Source organism: Echinops telfairi, unplaced genomic scaffold (assembly GCF_000313985.2).
Source record: "Echinops telfairi isolate 266 unplaced genomic scaffold, ASM31398v2 ScPeMD7_29;HRSCAF=101, whole genome shotgun sequence".
In the NCBI taxonomy this organism is placed as follows: Eukaryota; Metazoa; Chordata; class Mammalia; order Afrosoricida; family Tenrecidae; genus Echinops; species Echinops telfairi.
The window spans coordinates 7,415,040-7,435,597 of NW_022103926.1; the positions used below are offsets into that span (position 1 = coordinate 7,415,040).

The 20,558-nt window shown below is 42.3% G+C and overlaps 1 protein-coding gene across 2 annotated transcripts in view; it reads left to right on the top strand.

The window, feature by feature from the left end:
* The window catches only part of LOC123521625 (zinc finger protein 596-like), a 46,850-nt gene that overhangs the window by 20,421 nt on the left and 5,871 nt on the right, over positions 1 to 20,558 (top strand). The window contains exon 1 of one of the 2 annotated variants that reach the window (XM_045289591.1): positions 12,658 to 13,050. The gene's annotated coding sequence lies outside the window, so the exon portion shown is untranslated. Of the gene's footprint in view, positions 13,051 to 20,238; positions 20,265 to 20,558 lie in introns of those variants that run through there. The other variant, XM_045289592.1, reaches the window with a different exon arrangement.

The window sequence follows — 20,558 nt, forward strand, 5'->3', positions numbered from 1 at the left end:
TTTCCCCATCCTCATACAATATATTTGTATATGTACATGTCTTTATCTAGAGCTCTATAAATACCCTTTGCCTCCCAGCTTTTTCCTCTATTTCCCTTGATTCTCCTCCTGTCCCACTATCATGCTCAGTCCCCACCAGGATTTCAGCACTTCCAATATTAAGAAATATGCCTGTACTTAACAATAATTCTAAATCCCTCTGCTTAACAACTCCAGCCTCAAGATATGTGGATCTATTTGTTGTATCCCTTTAAATTATTTTTTATAAAATATTCCCTCCTGTTTTGCATAGATCCTATTTTGTATGCTATAGCTCATGTTGTCTAATAAACAGGAGACTGAAGCTGATATTTTCCCCAGAGAGACTAGATATTCCCTCATGTAATAAAATAGAAGGTAGGTGTTTTTCCTAGTCTGGTAGAGTTTTCATATGCCAAAAATAGCGCCTTGTGCAAGCACTAAAATTGTACCCCTGCCTCTACAACTGACAGCTCCCGAATTTTTCAAAGCTATGTATGTAAATTTTTTTTTTACAAAACAACCTTCAAAGTACTCTCCATTAAACTTAATAGCATTTTTCAAATCTGAGATTCCATTCTTGGAAACATTTCAAACTCATCTGTTTGAATGGCTGACAGCACCTCCCTCGGTTTTTTCTTCACCTCTTGTCAAATCGCTGCCCTTTCATGTCCCTCTTCATTTGCAGAAACAAAAAGGTTGCATGAAGTGAGTAAGGTGCATGGGGCACAAGAGACATGCTGTTTGTTTTTTTAACAAAAAACTGGCACATTCAGATGGGTGCATGAACAGGTGCATTGTGGATAAACCAGTCACCCGACTGCCACAAATCAGCCCTTTTTTTGTCGCACACTGTTAACGCTATCTTTTTAGAACCTCTAAAAAGCTTGATTAACATTGAGCTGGTGGAATGAACTCCAAATGCATTATCCCCGTCATATCAGAAAAACAAATGAGTATAATCTTGATCTTTGATTTCACTTTGACAAGCTTTTTGGGGGGTGAGGTGACGATGGCGTCTTCCATTGGCTTGCCTGATGTTTGTTTTGGGAGTTGGAAGAATTGCACCATGTCTCATCACCAGTAATGACCTTGGGGGAAAAAAGTCTAGGTGGCTTCGGAGCTGTTCTTTCAAAACATGGCATGTTTCTAGTCAGTGCTGTTTTTCCTGCTCAGTCAGAATCTGAGGCACACATTTCCCAGCGACCCTGCTCATTCCCAAATCTTCCAGTAAAATTCACCGAACAGAGCTCCAGGATCATCCAGATAATTTCCCCATCTTTTCAAATGGTCCTCGTTTGAGCACACAGGTGCACAAGTTTTGTCAACATTTTTGTCCGGGAAGTTGATGGACGTCCAGAATGAGGTTTGCCATCAATTGACATTTCACCTTTTCTGAAATGAAAACTACTTGTACATTTGAGTTTTTCCCATAGTGCTGCCCTTGGAAGCTCTTTCACCATCACAACAGTTCTGTGGCATTTTTCCTGAGCAGGAAACAAATTTTCACAGCTGCATGCTGCTCTCTTAAATCAGCCATCAACCCCCGCCCCCGTCCCCCCAAACCGAGGTTCCAGCGAAACAGCTTTTATGAAAAAATTCACTGACTAGAGAAAACTTTCCCAGGCAACACCACTGGGTACTTTAACTCAGAGCTTAATGGGAAAATCGCATACTATGAAAGCTCTGCCCAGCGGAGGTTTAAAAAAAATGTTTTGAGTACCCTCTAATATATAACTCAACGGTAATACCAAAAACAAGTCAAGCTACTTAAACTTTCTTAACATCTAATTATATGAAAATGACAACTTCGTTTGGGTTGATTTCACTGATTAAAAATTTTTTCAGTATCATCTTTTTCAAAATGTTTTTCTCATTCTACACTCAGTAGGACCAAATCATATTGCCTGCTGCCCCATAGAGTCTAAAATACAAAAATGTAGTCTTACACGTGGTATTGGGCACAAGTCATATGTAGTCTGGACTGGCAGTGCATTCTGCCATGGGCGTGCAGTCTGCCACCCCTGGAGGTGGTAAGCACATGTTTTCCATCTGCAGGAGATTCACAGGACACCTGGGAAACGGTTGGGGTTCATGGTAGGGGCCCCATGCAAAGAAGAGACGTTACAGACTGCTTTTTTTATGGTGGCAAGAGGGGGCTACATAACTGGTTACCATATGAGAGGGTGTGAGGAAAGCATGAACTGGTCTTTGGTCTCAAGCATGAGTGCCCATGTACTGTGCAAATGTAGCCACTAAGCTGGTTCCTGGCTTTACTCAACACGGGGGGTGGGGAGCAGGGTGGAGCTATCTGGAATCCAGTATTTCTAGCCACCATTCCACAGAATTTCTCTTTTTTTTTTTGGGGGGGGGGTGTCTTTAAAATAACCAGTGACCCCCTCTGGTAATTGGTTCTCTATCCCTGCTGTTTCCCTGAATTTATTGTCCACTTTCCTTCCTTAGGTCTACCTCATGTTCTGTTTATCTTGCTTCACTCTGCACTGATCTCTAGCTTGTTGTGGAATCCTTAATGGTACCTTTCTGTTCCTGGCCCAGAAACATTGTCTGCAGTGTCCCAAACTAGCCACAGTGTGGTAGATGAACCGTGAAGCATCTCCACTCTATCTTTGTTTACTGCTCACATTCACTTTCTTCTTGCATTTGGTCTAAATCTTTATCCTTGTATTTTCTGCTCAGAGTTCCAGAATTACCCTCTGTATTTGTCTTCCTTAGTTTCCCATGTCTTTGTGGTACAGAGACCATCATAAGGTGTCTAACTAGATTGCCATCTTAATTCCTTCTCATACACTGAAGTTTTACGTATGCCACACTGGATAAGACCATAAGGTGATTATATTGAGTTATGAGATTAGGGTTGTATACACAAAACTCAAAACTGTGGTGTTGACCAAGACTAGGAGGACTAGATGGTGGTGGCTACCACTACCAACTTTTCTGAAAGGGATACCATTACAGGTTCTGTGTAGAGTGGGGGGGAAATGGGGAGCCAGGTGGGGGACCAAAATAACAAAAAACTAGGTTTACTGGTCAAATAGAGACTGGGAGAATCCCTGAGACTATGACCCTTTGGTAACACTCTTGGCTCAGTTTTCAGCCAAACAATCCCAACCATAACTCACTGCCAGTGAGTTGATTATGACTCAGCAGCCCTGTTGGACAGAGTAGAACTGCCTCTGCGTTTTCTGAGACTAAATCTTGACAGGAGTAGAAAGCCTCATTTTTCTCCATGGAGGCTGGGCTTGTAGTTAGTATCCTAATACATAACCCACTAGTGTAACGTCTCCTCTGCCAGGTGGTAGATCTATAAAAAGAGCCATAATGGTGAGGTATGCTTTAGAATAATCAACCATTAGAGATCAAAAGGGGAGATATACTCAAGGACAAAATTCAGAAAGATAAAATGGAAACAGGAAACTGAAGAAATGGGATAAGTAATATTACATTGAAAGGGTTGTAATGAGTGAGCAGAAACAAAATGAATTAAATTGTTGAATGTAACACAGCCAATAAGCTCTTTAAACTGTAATCCAATTCACAATAAAAAGTAAGCAACAAAATCCTAAGATGTTGGCATAAATGAACCACACAAATTAAAACTCCATTTTGGGCCAAACTGCATTTTGCACAAGAGCCTTTGCTTCAACTTTTCTGAAGAGAAGTTTTAGACACCAATAAACATTTTACCATTTCTAACTCAGAAAGGAGCAAGGATCAAGATTTTAGCTTGTACTACCATAAAGTCAGTTCCAACTCAGAGATTCCTACAGATGGTTCCTGAGGTGTAAATCTTTATGGAAGCAGATAGTCTCAATCTTTTCCCACAGAATAGCCGGTAGGTTTGAACCACTGTGATATTTGGGCTTTGTGTCAATTTGGCTGGGCAAGGATTTTCTGCTTCGACAGTGAAGCCCTAGCAATCCCCCATGATGTGAACTAACAGTGTAATCAACTCCCTAATGGGACCAGCTGCGAACAGCCAATCAGTTGTAAGCACAATAGGGTGGAATGCAATCCCTGCTGAAGTTCCTTGGGAAGTTTGGCTTACGTCCTAAATAAGTAAATCCTATAGAGAGTTTATTGTGCACATTTTTGCACAATGTTTCTTTAAAAATTTGAAGAGTAAAGATGTCATATTGTGTGTGTCTAACCCAAGTCATGGTATTTTCAATCACAGCACATGCATGTGACTGATGGATATTGCATAAGGAAGACCAGTGAAGAAGCATCAATGCATTTGATAAGTGGCGGTGCTGAAGAACATTGGACTGCCAGAAGAAGAAACAAGTCTATCTTGGAAGAAGTACAGTCAGAATGCTCCCAGGAGGAGGATGGGGAAACTTCCTCTCCTGTACTTTAGACAGGCTACCAGAAGAGCCCAGTCCCTGAAAAAGGCCATCCTACTTGGTGAAATAAAAGTGCATTGAAAAAAAAGGAATATTGTGGATGAGATGGGTTGACACAGTGACTGCAACCATGGGCTTCGACCATAACGCAGTGTGAAGGTGGAATAGGGATGGGCTGCATTTTTCTGTTGTACACAGGATGCCTATGGCGCAGGACCAATTAGAGGGCACATAGCAACAATCCAAGTTGATGCTTACTGATAGCTACCATCTAGGGCAGAACAGGACAATAAATGTTAATGGGAGTAGACAGTCTTGGCTTTCTTCTGGAAAGGTTTGAGCCACTGACCTCTCAGCACCTCCATGTCTAGCTCTCAGCATCACCAGGGAATCTTACTTGATAATTCAAAACCATCTGCCATCAAGTTCATTCATAGGGACCCTATAGGGCACAATAGAACTGACCTTATGGGTTCCTGAGGCTGTACATCCTTACGGGAGCAGAAATCCTCATCTTTCTCCTGAAGAGTAGCTAGTAGTTTTGAATTGCTTATTTTGTGGCTAGCAGCCCGCCATGCTACCAGGACTCCTACCTTCCTTGATCAATAGATATAAATGATAGTTATTGAAGGAATACAAGGGACCCAATATGAAATATGTATGTTTTAGTGTTGATTGCAGCCAGATCAGCAGCCAGAGTAATGTCTCCACATCGGTCTCCTAGGGGTCACGCCATGAGAACCCTTGGGGAAAAAATCAGATGAGTGGCAGTTTTCATTCCATAGACAAAAGACACAAGACAATATGTTTTCTAGACTTAGAAACACAGGAGAGAAAGCCTTCCCCCCCCCCCCCCTGGACATGCAAAGGTAAGGATAAAAATTTCATCCCTTGGCACTCAGGGTCCCAAAATCATAAATCATAAACCACGTAGTATGAATCAGCTCTGTCCAGTCTGACAGGTCTGCTGACTAAAGCAGGAGACTAGAAACTTGAAATGCCAAGAGGAGTTTTCATTATGCTAATAAACCTTTGGCCACCTGAGCCTTTGAGGTATGAACAGTAGGGGGTAGCCTTTGATAAGCAGAGGGGAGTGGCAGCCTATTTATTATATATTTGTTTTTGCTTCATTTCCTTCTAATGTTCATGTGAATTTCCACCTGCATGTCAACATCTGTAATACAACAGCCAAGTAAAAAACTTTGTAATGCTTGCAATCACTGAGTACTAAGATATCGGTTAGTGTGAGAGAGTTTTCCTGAGAAGGATGTAATAAAGTCAGTTATCTGTGTTTCTGCTCAACTTGGAGTGGTTATTGATTGGGCCAATTGCTCCAAGACAGAACTCCACATTTTGGAGGTAACAATATCAGCATGGAAACAATCTAGGTTTCTTAACTAATCTTTGAGTATGTAAATATACCCACATTTCAGTAATTGACATAGTTCGATCCCAAAGATATCCTTATGCCCAAATTGGCATTACATGAAATTGGTGTTTTGTTGGTCTTTTTCAGGCCATCTACTTGTCAGATTTTTTCCCACCTTAGAAAACATGATTATATAAATCACAGTTAAGATCTAAATATATTCTCTTTACTGACAAGTCCCGTTATAGATTATTCCTCTGTGGAGAAGGATACTTGGAGGAGACAAACTGAATAAAGTAGAGCTGTGAGGATTCATAGCGACCCTACATGAGAAGCCTGCCTAGAGAAGCCCCTGAGGGTTTCTAAGACTGTAACTCTATTCCAGGAATGAAAATCTCCCAGGGGGTGGCTGGTGATTTCAAACTGCTGCTCTAGAGGTTAGCGATCCAGAATGTAACTCACTACACTAGCAAGTGGGCCCTGGTGGGGTCATGGTTACGTGTTGGGCTTCTAACCTCAAGATCAGCAGTTTAAAACCAGCAGCTGCTCCACGAGAGAAAGAAGGCTTAGTATTCCCATAAAGAGTTACAGTCTCAGAAACTCACAGAGGGCAGTTCTACCTTGCCCTCTAGGGTTGCTATGAGTTGGAATCAACTTGATGGCAGTGAGTTTGGTTCCGTGTGACTGGAGGGCCAAAGGCTTAACCACCTCATCTGCTGGGTTAGGCCAGGTTGACTAGAGGAACAAATCTAGTGACACTCATATATGTATGAGAAAGAGCATTATATCAAGAAGTAGTTATATATTGAGAAAATATCCCAGCTCAGTCCGTCCATAAATGAAACTAGTCCCTAAGTCCCTCTTCAGACTCACACGATGCTGAAGAACGCAGGGAGATCACAGGCCAGTGGGTGGGGGTGCAAAGTGTTGTGGATACATTTCCAGGGATCTGGCAGGTCTCTGTGTGGCTCACCAGCAGAAAGGTGAAGGCATAGAGGGGGAGGTTCCCAGGATCATCTTTATGAGAAAGCCACACCTACAAGGAGTCACCGTCAGGCTGTGACCTGATTGAAAGGCTAACCTTCACCCCTATACTTTTATATATCTTCAAGTTGACATGAAATGATGTAACTACTCCATCTGTCTACTGTGCTGGGTCAGTTTCCTTAGTAGAACTGCCTCCATGGCTCCACCTTCACCCCTATAACCTATGTTCAATATCCTGGAGCCAGCTTTGTCTTCCTGGCCTGGCAAGTCACCAAGGCTCAGGGATTCTTGCAGGGGCAATGAAGTGTGGCCACACCCTCAGCCCCATGGTGGTGGAGACTTAAGACCCAGTATGGCTCACTTTGGGATGTTACTAAAATTGTCCGCATCTCTTCTCATGCTTCTGTCCTTTCTCCTTCCCCACCCCACAGAAATGTTGAGCTAGAGGGTGTCATGCCCCATAGAAGCTGGGAACCCCATTGCCTCAGTACCGTCTGTGTACTCTCTGGAGGCCATGGTCACAGAGGAGGCTAGCCCCTTGAGGCAGCTGGATGGCTGGATTTGGTACCCCTATTCACCGAAGGGTCTGACTTCAGCTTCTCAGAGGCTGCTGGGAGAATATCCGCAAGGGAGGAGACACTCTATAGGCATTGATGGCATGTTTACAATCTGGTTACTGCACAAAAATAGTTGGATTTTGTACTTTTATTTTTGTAAATGCTAAATGTTGGAGAATAAAATAGTGAGGAATCGAATGGTGGTGCTGGCGAAGAATATGGACAGTTCCATGGACTGCCAAAGGAATAAACAAATCGGCCTTGGAAGAAGCACGGCCAGAGTGCTCCTTAGGGGCAAGGAAGGTGAGACTGCATCTGACAGACTTTGGACATGTCAGGAGAGACCAGTCCCTGGAGAAGGACATCATGCTTGGTAAAGCAGAGGGGCAGCAAAAAAGATGAAGGCCCTCAATGAGATGGATCGATACAGTGGCAGCAACAATGGGCAACAATGGGCATAGGAACAATTACAGTGGCAGCAACAATGGGCAACAATGGGCATAGGAACAATTATAGTGGCAGCAACAATGGGCAACAATGGGCATAGGAACAATTCTGAGGATGGCATCAGGACCGGTGTCTCATTCTGTTGTACATTGAGTCACTATGAGTCTGAACTGACTCAACAACACCTAAAAGCAATGACATCTGATGTCAATTTTGACCTTTTCTGTCTCTTCAACAACCTTTTCATCTTTTCACATATTATGTCTTTGATGTCTTCTACAATCTGTCTGGTCTTTGGTCATTAGTGTTCAGTGCATCTAATTGATTCTTGAGATGCTTTCTAATTCTAGTGGGATAGAGTCAAGGTTCTATGCTGGCTTTCATATATAGTAAGCTACCACAATGAACCCCAATGTGACCAGGATGTAAGAGTCAATTTAGATGTAGCCATTTTAACAATGTGACCATATTGGGTTAATTAGCTTAATTATAGTCATTTTTGACTGATCCAAGTATAACAAATTTGAAACTCCTGTAATTCCTCTTGTAACTGCTGTTTTCTGTAACCGCTGAACTGTGTCATTTGGTTTGGAAACTGCTGATAAGTGTCTAAACCTTTTCTCCTCTTTCTCCTTTTTCTCCATACATTGCATTGCTACCTGCCCGCTATGCCTCTGTATTCAAGGTCCCCTTTTCTCCATACAATGTAATGCCACCCTACCCCTATGTCTTGTTTATTCCCTAGTGTAAAAACTTCCCACTTTGAGCACTCTGTGTCTTGCGAGAATTAGGCTTTATCTGCCCTTAGACCACTAGCTAATAAAGGCTTACTAACTTTGATCTTATATTGCCACAACACATAGACTTGTTTTAATGTCCTTTAGCTTCAACTTGATCTTGTATATGAGCAGTTGATGGTCTGTTTGGTCAGCTTTTGGCTTTGTTCTGACTCGTGATATTGAGTTTCTATCATCTCTTTCAAACAATGTGGTTGAGTTGATTTCTGTGTATTCTCTCTGGAGAGGTCTACGCGTATGTTGTAGCCACTGTATCAAATTTACTAAGGATAATGTCCTCCAGGAACTGGTCTCTCCTGAGTCCAAAGTATGTAAAATGAAGTCTTGCCATCCTTGCCTCTGAGGAGCACTCTGACCATACTTCTTCCTGGACAGATTGGTTGATTCTTTTGGCAGCCGATAGTACTTTCAATATTGTGTGAGGGCACCACAATTCAAATACATCGCTTCTTCAGTCTTCCTTATTTATCGTCCAACTTTCACATGCATATGAGGCAACCCTCTGAAATGGTAGTTCTTTGTGGTACAGTGACTCAGTGTATTTTTTCCATCTTCTTTTGACGCCTCCCGTATCATTGAATATCTTGCCCATAGAGCCTTTCAATATCACAACTTGAGACTTTAATTTTGTTCTCGAGTTCTTTGAGTTTACGATATGCTGAGTGTATTCTTCCTTTTTGGTTGTCTAACTCTAGGTCTTCTCACATTCATTATAATATTTGACTTTGTCTTTTTGAACTGCCCTTTGACATTTTCTGTTCAGCTCTTTGGCTTCATCATTTCTTCCATTTGCCTTAGCTATGGAAGTAAACTTAGAGTAAGTTTCAAAGTTTCTTTTGACATCCATTTTGATCTTTTCTCTCTTTCCTGCCTTTTTAATGATCCTTCTTCATGAACAATGCTCTTGATATCTTCCCACAGCTCAGCAGGCCTTCTGTCATTAGTGTTCAATGCATCAAGTCTGTACTTATAATTTGGAAGGAATGTACTCAATGTCATATTTTGGGTCTTGCAAATTTGTTTTAATTTTCTTCAGTTTCACCTGAACTTCCATATGAACAATTGATGGTCTGTGCACGTGTATAGTTGTCATTTATGTTGTAAAAAGGCATTTCCAATGAACAAATCATTGACCTTGCAAAATTCTATCAAACTGTATCTTTTGTTGTTTGTTCATCAAGCCAACATTTCAACTACAGATGCTTCTTTGTTTCCAACTTTCCAATTCCATTACTGGTAATTATTAATGCAGTTTATTGCATGCATGATCAATTTCAGGTTGCAGAGGTTGACAAAAAATCTTCAATTTCTTTACCTTGGTGTTAGCGGTTATTGTGCTAATTTGAATTATAGTCATAGTAACCGGTCTTCTGTGTAAATGGACACACACTGTTCTATCATTGAAGGGATTATACTTCAAGATAGATCTTGAAATGGTTTTTTTGACAATAAATGTGATGCCATCCCTCATCGTCATTTCCAGGATAGTATGATTCAAAATGACCAATGTTCACCCATTTTAGCTCATTAAATGCCTAAGAAATAATGATCCTCAAGTGTTCTATTTCATTTGTGATGGCCTCCAATTTTCCTAGGTTCATGTTCTGTACATTCCAATTTCTGATTATTAATGGATGCTTGCAGCTGTTTCTCCTCATTTTGAGTTGTGCTACATTAGCAAATGAAGGTCCCAAAAGCATCCCAGGAAAGTGCAAGCCACCATGTAGTACATCAAACAGCCAAAGGGTGGGGTAAAGTAGAGGGTTGACCAAAAAAGGAAAAGAAAGGAAAAAACAAAACAAAAATGGAACACTCAATGAGATGGATGGACACATTGGTTTACAAACTGGTCCCAACATCACATAATTATGATGCTGGCACAGAACCAGCCAGTGTTTGGTTCTGTTGTACTAGTTCATTATGAGTCTGAGCTGAGTAGATGACACCTAACAACAGTACTCCTTGGATTAGGCAGCTTTTCTCCCATTCGTATTTTGAGTGCCTTCCAATCGGAGGAGCTTATTGTCTGGCACTGTATCTGGCAAGATTCCACTGGTACTCGTAAGGCTTTCACCAGTCAAACATAGATTGCAGGTCCTTTCATCAGTATAACTCTGTTGTCGGGTGCTGGTGCGTTGGTCCAGACTCATAGTGACCCCATGTAAAATGGAACGAAACAGTGCGTAGTTCTGCACTATCCTCAAATCATTATGTTTGAGCCCATTGTTGCAGCCACTGTGTCAATCCACCTCATGAAAGAGCCTACTTCTTATTAACGGATCTTCCACTTTACCAAGCAGTAGGTCAGCAAAAATGGAGGCTCAGTTTGGGTTGGGAGATAAGAAGAGGCCCTCGTCCAGGTGGAGCTCTGGTGCCACAGTTCTTACACGTTGGGTTGCTAATTGTAGGTCAGCAGTTTGAAACCACCAGCTGTTCTCTGGGAGACAGATGAGCCTTTCTACTCATGAAGAGTTACAGTCTCAGAAACCTGCAGGGGCCGTTCTATCCTGTCTTATAGGGTCTCTATGAGTTGGAATCCATTCAATGGCAGGTAATTTGTCTTTAAAAATATTTTTGTTAGCATTTACTTCACATAGCATACAATTAAATTGCTCAGTAATCCTAAATGAATTTGTGGAATCATCACCACAATACATTTTGGAACATTTTCTTCCCACACTCGTTATTAGCTCCCCATTTCCAACAACAATGGCTAGAGAAAGCAGTGAAAAATCTCAATAAAAAATAAACAACATATTAAGAATTGATTTTACAAGCTCCTTGTCTGATAGCAAATTTATTCAAATCCTCTCAATATGGCCAGAAGGGGTTTACCAGAAGCTTAATCCATGTGGGGGAACACAGCAAATGGATTTTGGGCTTCCATAGTCTTCTGTAAACCAAGTGTTCACAGTTTAAGCTCTGATGCCATTTCCTCCTTCAGATTTAGATTCCATTACTTACAATCCTTGGATCACAGAGGCTGGTGTGCTTCTTCCATGTGGATTTAGTTGACTTCTCTCAGAGGGTTGCTTGTTTTAAGGCAAGCCTTTAAGACCACAGATGCTGTCCATTCTGATTGTGGGACACCACCTAGTTTCTTCACTACCTTTGGCCGTGGCACCCATATTTTCAGTGATCTCTTCATGAGGGTGAGCATCAACCAAGGCCATGTCATAAGAACGAATTGTTCTAAGATTGGGGCTAGAATTAAGTATGAGTCAGAAATCTGTTCAAATATACATGGCTTATCAACGTCTCTGGTTCACTTTAGAGACATTATTATCATTTTATGATAGAGAACATTATCATTGCCTTGGGGCATAAAATAATTCTATTGATAGTGTCATTAATTTAGCCAATGGTATAGAATGTAAACACTGTTGACAAAAAAGGGTTGACTTGTACAGATGAAACTCTTAAGTGACTAGACATTATTTATTTACACAAATAATGGGGGTTCTTAATAGGGCGAAACTTTCAACAACACTTATTCTACCAAGGAAGCAAAAGCCAAACAAACTCACTGCCCTGAGCAAGTCAATGCCAAATCAGAGTGACACGGAAGGGCAGAGTTTAGGACAAGGCATAACTGCCCCTTTGAATTTTGGGGAGCTCCCACAGAGCAACGGGTGGATGTAAATTTTTTAAACTGCAGATCTAACCGTTAGCAGCCCAACACATCACCAGGCTCCCTCCCAAAGGCAGCTTCAGAGGGGCGCACAGGCCCCGCCCCCTCCCGCCACGCCCCTCAGCTCCGCCCATGTCCAGGTGCCACGGCTTGCAGGCTCCGCCCCCAGACCAGCCTAGGCTCCGCCCATCCCGTCCCCCAGGCCTTATTTCCGGTCGTTCCGGAAGGGGATGGCCAGCAGCAGCGGTGCCTGAGGGGGTCGCGCGTCTCTCCCACCCGCGCCCCACCCGCGCCCCGTACCTTTCCGGTCTGGCCGCGGGCGGAGGGCGTCCGAGTCCCGGGTCCGCCGCCGTCTCCGGTGACGCCGCGCGCAGGCGGCGACCGCCGGCCGGCCCCCCTTTGCAGCCAGCGCCCCTTCGGCCCGGGCAGGCCGGGGCCGGCCCTTGTCAGCCTGAGACCCGTGAGGTCCGGCAAGATCGGCCTCCTGGGTGGCCCCCCGGGGTCCTCCTCCCGCGGCGCATTCAGGACTCGAACCGCCGGCTCGTTCATTTCCAAACCGGCGGGTCCTTTGAGAGACGGGGTTAGACACCACGGTCGCTGCGGAGGCCACCCTTCTTGTATTCATAACGACAGTGGCTCCAGGTCGATCGATCGGAACGCAGGTTACAGAAAACTTCCTGCGATTCTGCGGACAGATGAGAGACTATCTTCTGCTTCTTGACTTGTTGGCATTTTCCGTCTCTGACTCATTTCTTTTTATTTCACTGTAGAAAAACCTGAGGTGACTTTGATACGTCCTTTGTTTTTTTATATCGTGTCAAATGTTAATATCAAGTTGCAGACGACACCATATGCAGTGACTAGAGGATTGTTAAATACGGTAAGCTATCACCTTATTTGAAATTAGCTGACATTGTCCTGTTCACTCGACATGGACACATATTTGATGCATGTGCTATCACCTTATTTGAAATTAGCTGACATTGTCCTGTTCACTCGACATGGACACGTATTTGATGCATGTGCAGCTGGTGCATCCAAGTCGTCTTGGATAAAGATTTAGTTGGTATTCACTAATTTAGATAAACTAACTCCTCAGTGTGCTTACATTTTATTGCGTGGTTGATGTGATGATTTCAAAGGGAATTGTTTTGAATTTTTCCATTCAAGATCAATAGTTTATCAACATTTTTTGAATCTGCATTATTTCTTTAGTTATAGCCTTAACATAGCTTAGGTACATAATTTCTATGAATATACAATTTGTACACCCAATATTCCCTAGGAATATTAACAAGATGGACTGACACAGTCGCTCCAACAAAGGGCTCAAGTATAGGAAGAGTTGTGAGGTTGGCACAGGACCGTGCATGCTGTCCTTCTGTGGTACATTGGGTGGGTTGCTATGGGTTGGAACTGATTGGACAGCACCTATCCCTAACTGAAATATAAATAAAAATCACTCCCTGTCTCCAAAATCAAACTCACTGTCATGGAATCATTTCAGACTCAAAGTGACCCTGTAGGATAGGGTAGAACTGCCACAGTAGATTTCGAAGACTGTAACTCATTACAGGTGTAAGACAGCCTTCTATTTCTCTCATGGAACAGCTAGAGGTTTTGAACTGCTAACCTATGGTTAGCAGCCCAACACATAACCACTCCGCCACCAGGGGTCTTACAGCTGACAAGATGCGTATCAGAGTAGAATTTTCAGTGGCTGCTTGGGGGGTGGGGGGGAGTAGGTCCCTAGGTGAATCTTTTCAGTAGCTGGTGGGTAGACTTGAACTTGCAACCTTTTGATTAGGAGCTGAGCATGTTAGAATGTGTGCCATCCTGGTGCTCAGAAATATTAAAAACAAGACTGTGGAAAAATATTAAAGAGTAAAGGGGGGAAAAAGATCTTAAAGTAAATACTTTAGCCATCCTGGACCTTCATCTATAGAATGACAACTGCAATACCAGCTTCATAGGAGTTTTAGTTAAGAGATGAATTATGAAATGCTTACGACACTTTCCGAGACATTGTGGAAGAGCAACAGTCATTATAATCCTAATCAGCTCTCTAAGTTTGTGTTCATGAAGACCAAACTCAGTGCCGTCAAGTCATTTTTGACATAGAGCGACCCTATGTGACAGAGTTAAAACTGCCCCTGTGGGCTTCAGACTAAATTTTTATAGGCCTGCAAGCCTCCTTTTTCCCATACAGAGTCAGTCTCTGGTGGTTTGGGACTGCTGATTTTGTGGTTACCCGCCCAGGACATAACCCACTACTACATCATCAGGGCTCCTGATGTTTAATGGGCTATGGAGAAATGATTAGACAACATAAACACCCTCTTTAGAAACATGCGTTTAAATATGCATTGAGGGGCAATGAATGTACAAATGCGCTTTACACAATTGATGTATGTATGGATTGTGATAAGAGTTGTATGAGCCCCTAATAAAATGATTTAAAAAGAAAATGTTCAAAAAGAAATAAATAAACATACATTGAGGACAGAGATTCCCAAATTTATTTGTCCTACTGCTCCGTCTTTTTCTTTTTTTTCCAATGTGTGTGGTTTTATATATACATGCTCTGTGTTTTCACTCACTGCCACTGAGCCGATTCTGTCTCATAGAGACCCTGCAGTATCGCTGTAGAAATGCCCCTGTGGTCACAGTGACTATAACTGTGCAGGGGAAGAAAGGCTCATCTTTCTTTTGCGGAGCATTTGATTTCCAACTGCCAACCATGTTTCCTGGCAGTGCTACCCTAGCTCCTCTGCGTCCACAGCCTTCCCAGCTGCACCTGAGGCTACTGATGCGCCTCGGTTGTTCCAGCGCTCCAGGGGGTGGTCTGGCCCACTTTGGGAAGCACTGATTTCAAACAGAAAACATTCACTTTCATTGAGCCCCAAGTTTCTTTCACACTAGATGCAGGATTTGTGGAAGCTATTATGGTTAATAAAGATAATTTGGTTTAATGTACTTTTTATCTGTTGCATAAGGGTTAGGTTAGGAATGCTTAGATCCCTCTCTGTGGGCTTTGTAAAGCGATCTAATGCTGGGGAACTACAGAAATCTGGTCCAGTTGGATGGGGTACTGAGTTAGGGTCTGCCCTTTAATATCTTGGCAGTTTCTATTATAAGTCGCATACCAGCGTCTGCCTTCCTTAATGGAATATTTATTTTCTCATTTATGTTTTGTTTTTAATCATTTTATTGGGGGCTCATAGAGTTCTTTATCATAATACATACATACATTGTGTCAAGCACATTTGCACACTTGTTGCCGTCATCATTTTCAAAACATTTTCTTTCTACTTGAGCCCTTGGAATCAGTTCCTCTTTTTCCCCCTCCCCAACCCTTCCTTCCTTACAAATCCTTGATAATGTATAAATTATTGTTTATTCATGTCTCCCTTCACCTACTTTTCTGTTGTCCGTCCCCCAAGGAGGAGGTTATATGTAGATCATTGTGATTGGTTCCTCCTTTCTCCCCTTACCTTCCCCTTACCTTCCTGGTATCGCTACTCTCATTATTGGCCCTGAGGGGTTTATCTGTCCTGGATTCCCTGTGCTTCCAGCTTGTATCTGTACCTGTGTACATGGCTCTGGTCTAGCCGGACTTGGAGGGTAGAATTGGGATCATAATAGTGGGAGAGGAAGCATTAAAGAACTAGGGGAAAGTTGCATGCTTCATCAGTGTTTCATCGGTGCTATACTGCACCTCAGTCCTCTTTTTTAAGGGAATAATTGAGGCTTTGCTGATTCAAAACTGAGTTGCTTCATACAGTGGCATCTGGACGTTAACTTCTCTTTTCTTCAAATGATCTGTAATGAATGAATGGTTTCTGAACTTGAATGTGCCTAAAACCTCTGGCCAGCATTTCAAATAAACACTTTCCTGGGTTACTTTCTTGGGGTTTGTTGTTGTTCATTAGATGGCAAAAGGAGCTCTGGCAGTGTGGTGAGTTATGTGTTGGGATGCAAGCCACAGGTAGGCGGTGCAAACCCAACAGCGGCTTCATGCGTGAAAAACGAACTTCCTGTTCCTGTAAAGATAACAGCCTTGGACACCCACAGGGGTAGTTCTGTGTCTTAAGGCCAGTATGAGTTGGAATTGACTAGACGGCAGTGAGTGAGTGGGATCATAGACGAGGGTTTAGGTGTCTGCTCCTTTAAAATGTTAGTGAGCATTCATAAGGACAGGGCCAGTGACTCATTCAAACTATTTGCAGTTACAATGGAATATATACAATAGGTATCTATTACTATCCATTTGGGCAACATCTGACTGCATATATGTCTTTGGGCCCCCATGTAGCTGAATGCCAACACACCAGCCTCATGTCTTGCTCTCAGAGCCCTCCTTCTGCCTAGCTGCTGTGCACAGCCCAGAAGCCACCTAATCTATAGCAATGGAGGGCCAGCCCTACACTCCCACAACTTGGGTGAGTCCTGCGATTTCACCCGATGTGGTCCCATAAAGTGCTGATGGGAAGGTATGCTCTCCAGGCATGCCAGCCTTGGCTTGGGGGACTTTGATTCCCGTGGTCTGACTGTCCCCTCCCTGGGCATGTTCTCACACACAGGCTGCCCTTTCCTGGTGCTGACTTAGCAGTAAAGGTGATGTCAGTTGGTTGGGACCCAGCTGGCTGAACACTCATCTGAGTAATCTAGAAGTTTAACTGCCTGGGTCAGCTGGGCAAGACCTGTCTGAGCATTCACCTGAGGCATCAGTGGTGGGGGGTGTTTGGGATTTATGGAGTTATTAAGGAGTACAGAAATTAGATGAGGCTGTCTACTCCTCACCAAGATCTAAAGTCTCAGAAACCCTAAGGAGCAGTTCTGCTCTGTAGGATCACTAGGATCGCTGTGAGTCAGATCTACTCAATAGGATTACTGCGAGTCAGTCAGTTGATGGCAGTGTTTGGTTTTTTGGAAGTAATCACTCACTACTCCCTCTTCTCTTGAGCCCTTGGTAACCACTAGCAAACTTTTTCCTCTACTTTTGCCTTTTCCACATGTTTCATGAGTAGTCACATATAAGTCAAATAGTATGGCTATAAAATCATGGAAAGGTTTATTAAATAATATATATCCAACCACAAAGCTGTTTTTTCTTGGCATATCCTCCATCCAGCTCTATACACGTCTGGAGCAGTATTTCTATCTCTCTAAATAATTTTGGCTCTTAAGCTTTCTTTCACCATGTCCTTGATTAGTTGCATTGAGTTCCTTACACGCCGGTAGCTTTAGAGAAGTTGATTTATTTCAAGTCCACTGGTTAAGTGAAGCTTTACCAGGTAGGCCTTCTGGTGGCTGTGCAGTTACATTCAGACTTTGGGCTCTAGTTCGCATTATGAGGAACGTGTTCTTTCTCAAAAAAAGTCTGTGGGACTGACTATCGGAAAGTGTGTCACTTGTTTTTTGCTGGGAACAAGGAGTCAAATTAGTACACATAGTTTGGACTGCCCAAACCAGAGACAAGTCATTTCCTCATGTGCTGAGCTACCGGGGAAAGGATTAAACATCGATCGCACAGTCTAGATATCAGCTAGATACAAATTGTAACTATAACATACATCATGATAATCAAGCAAAACAATCTAATAATCCCCTCCCCCCATAGTTTATAAATCATGATTGAAGACGAGAATAAGATCTGTCCATAGAGAAGTTTAGGCATGTCCAATCTCATGAATTACTGGCTGTTGCCGAAGTGGCTCTGGTGGCACAGTGGGCTGCACATTGAGTTGCAAACCTTACAAGGTCCACAGTTCGAACCCATCAGTTGCTCTGTGGGAGAAAGTTGCGGCTGCTTTTTTTTTTAACATTTTATTAGGGGCTCATACAACTGTTATCCCAATCCATACACACATCAATCGTGTAAAGCGCATTTGTACACTGTTTCTCAAAACATTTTCTCTCCATTGAAACCCCCGACATTAGGTCCTCATTTTTCCCCTCCCTCCCCGCTCCCCCCTCCCGCATGAGCCCTTGATAGTTTATAAATGGGTATTTTGTCATATCTTGCCCTGTCCGACGTCTCCCTTCATCCACTTTTCGGTTGTCTGTCCCCCAGGGAGGAGGTCACACACAGTTCCATGTAATCGGTTCCCTCTTTCCTACCCATTTTCCCTTTACCGTCCCTGTTTTGCCACTCACACCACTGGTCCTATAGGGCTCATCTGTCCTGGATTCCCTGTATTTTCAGTTCCTATCTGTACCAGTGTACCTCCTCTGGTCTAGCCAGTCTTAATTGCGGCTGTTTTTGTAAAGATTTTAAGCCCCAGAAACCCAAAGGGGCTTTGGGTTTTTTCTTTGATGAAGGTGTTGATTACTTGTTTAGATTCAGTTACATAAAAACATTCATATATTATAACTCATGCTCAGCACGATTGACCTGTGAGAGTATCTATGACTTTACAAGATCACAGGAGCTACATCATCTATCGCATGCTGAAGAATGTTAATAGCTTTGAAATTAGAATCAAAATGTTCATAACCATAGATATGTCTATAGTGACTTTTTCTAAATCATAGATTTCTCATTGTAAGATAATTCTCATGACAGAATGAAAGTTGGCACAATAGACCAAAAGGTTTTCTACTGCGTGTCTCTGTTCTTGATAATTTGATGCACAGAAGAATTTCGGTTTGTGTCTTGACTAACATTGAGTGTAGGTCGTATGGTCAAGGAAGCTACTGAGTAGACAAGAATGGCGACTTTATAAAATTCATCATCACATTGAAAAAATAATTTAGCTCTGACTAAAAATACACTGTTCCTCACGTAAACTTTATCTTATTATCTGACCTTTCCTCCATTGATAGTAGTAAAAAAAAAATCTATCCTGCTGTTTTATGTTTAATGATGTCTAGCAGTGGTGAGCACTGAGGTATGAAGGCAAGGGTAGCACTGGCTGCGATGGCTCAGATTGTATATCCACATGGTTGGGCCATGATTCTCAGGGGATGGCAGTTATGTAATCATGTAGCCATCTTCCATTTTGTGATCTGATGTAGTTAACCTCCATTTTCATTTAACATTGGTTTTCCATAATGACTTGGTTTTTGAACCCTAACCATGTATCGTTAGATTTTTGTCAGATCCATTGTCGGTGGACAAGAGAAAAGAATTAAGTCTTAAAAAAAAGAAAGAAAAGAATTAAGTCTCTGTTCTTTTTCTTTTTTCTCACTTTTTAAAAAACGTACCTTTTAATTTACCTTTCTAGGTATGAAAAAACAAAACCTAATTCAGTGCTCCCGAGTCGATTCTGACTCATAGCAACCCTAAAGGCAAGAGTTGACCTGCCTCTGTGTTTCCAAGACTGTTAACTTAAAAAATAAAAAATAAATAAAAATGTATTGGCTTATGAGGGGGTTCCCCCACCAAAACCAGAAAAAAGCTCTACTGAGCAGAACTTTCATAGTACATGTTTTTCCTGGTAGGTGAGCATTGAGCAACTTGCTCTGAGTTAGTACATCCAGTGGTGTCACCAGGGAATGTTCTTTCTGGTCACAATGAATTTTTTACTAAAAGCTGTTTCACTCAAGCCTCATTTTTGTGATGGCCGATTTAAGATAAACAGTGTGCAGCTGTGAAATTTTGTTTCCTGCTTGGATAAAGTGCCACAGAAACTGTTGTGATGTTAAACACAGCTTACAAGGACAGCACTATGGGAAAAATTCAAGTGTACGAGTGGTTTTCTCGTTTCAAAACAGGTGAAATGTTGATTGATGACAAACCTCATTCTAGATGTCCATCAACTTCCCGCGAGGAAAGTTTGTTTTCTCAGTACATTTGGAGTTCTTTCCACCAGGTCAATTTATTAATCAAACTTTCTATTTTGAGGTTCTGAAAAGATTGGGTAACAGTGTGCAACCAAAAAGGCCTGATTTGTGGCAGATGGGGGACTGGATTTGCCACCATGACTGCACCTGCTCACGCAGCCATCTCAGTGCACCAGTTTTTGTCAAAAAACAGCATGCGTCTCTTGCCCTACACATCTGACTCACCTCGCCTCGCTCCGTGTGACTTCTTTTTTCCCGCGGATGCAGAGGGACATGAAAGGACAGTGATTTGACAATATCAAACAGGTGAAGAAAAAAATGAGGGAGGTGCTGTCTGCCATCCAAGTAGATGAGTTTGAAAAATGTTTCCAAGAATAGAATTGCAAATTTGACAAATGTATTAAGTGTAATGGAGAGTACTTTGAAGGTGATAAGGTTTTGTAAAAAATTTAAATACATAGTTTTGAAAAAGAAATAACTTTTTGGGGGGTACCCCCTCATATAATTCTCATAGAGACTGTAACTCTTTATGGAAATTGAAAACCTCATCTTTCTCCTTCAGAGCTGCTGGCGGTTTCCACGTACCGACCATGTGTTAGC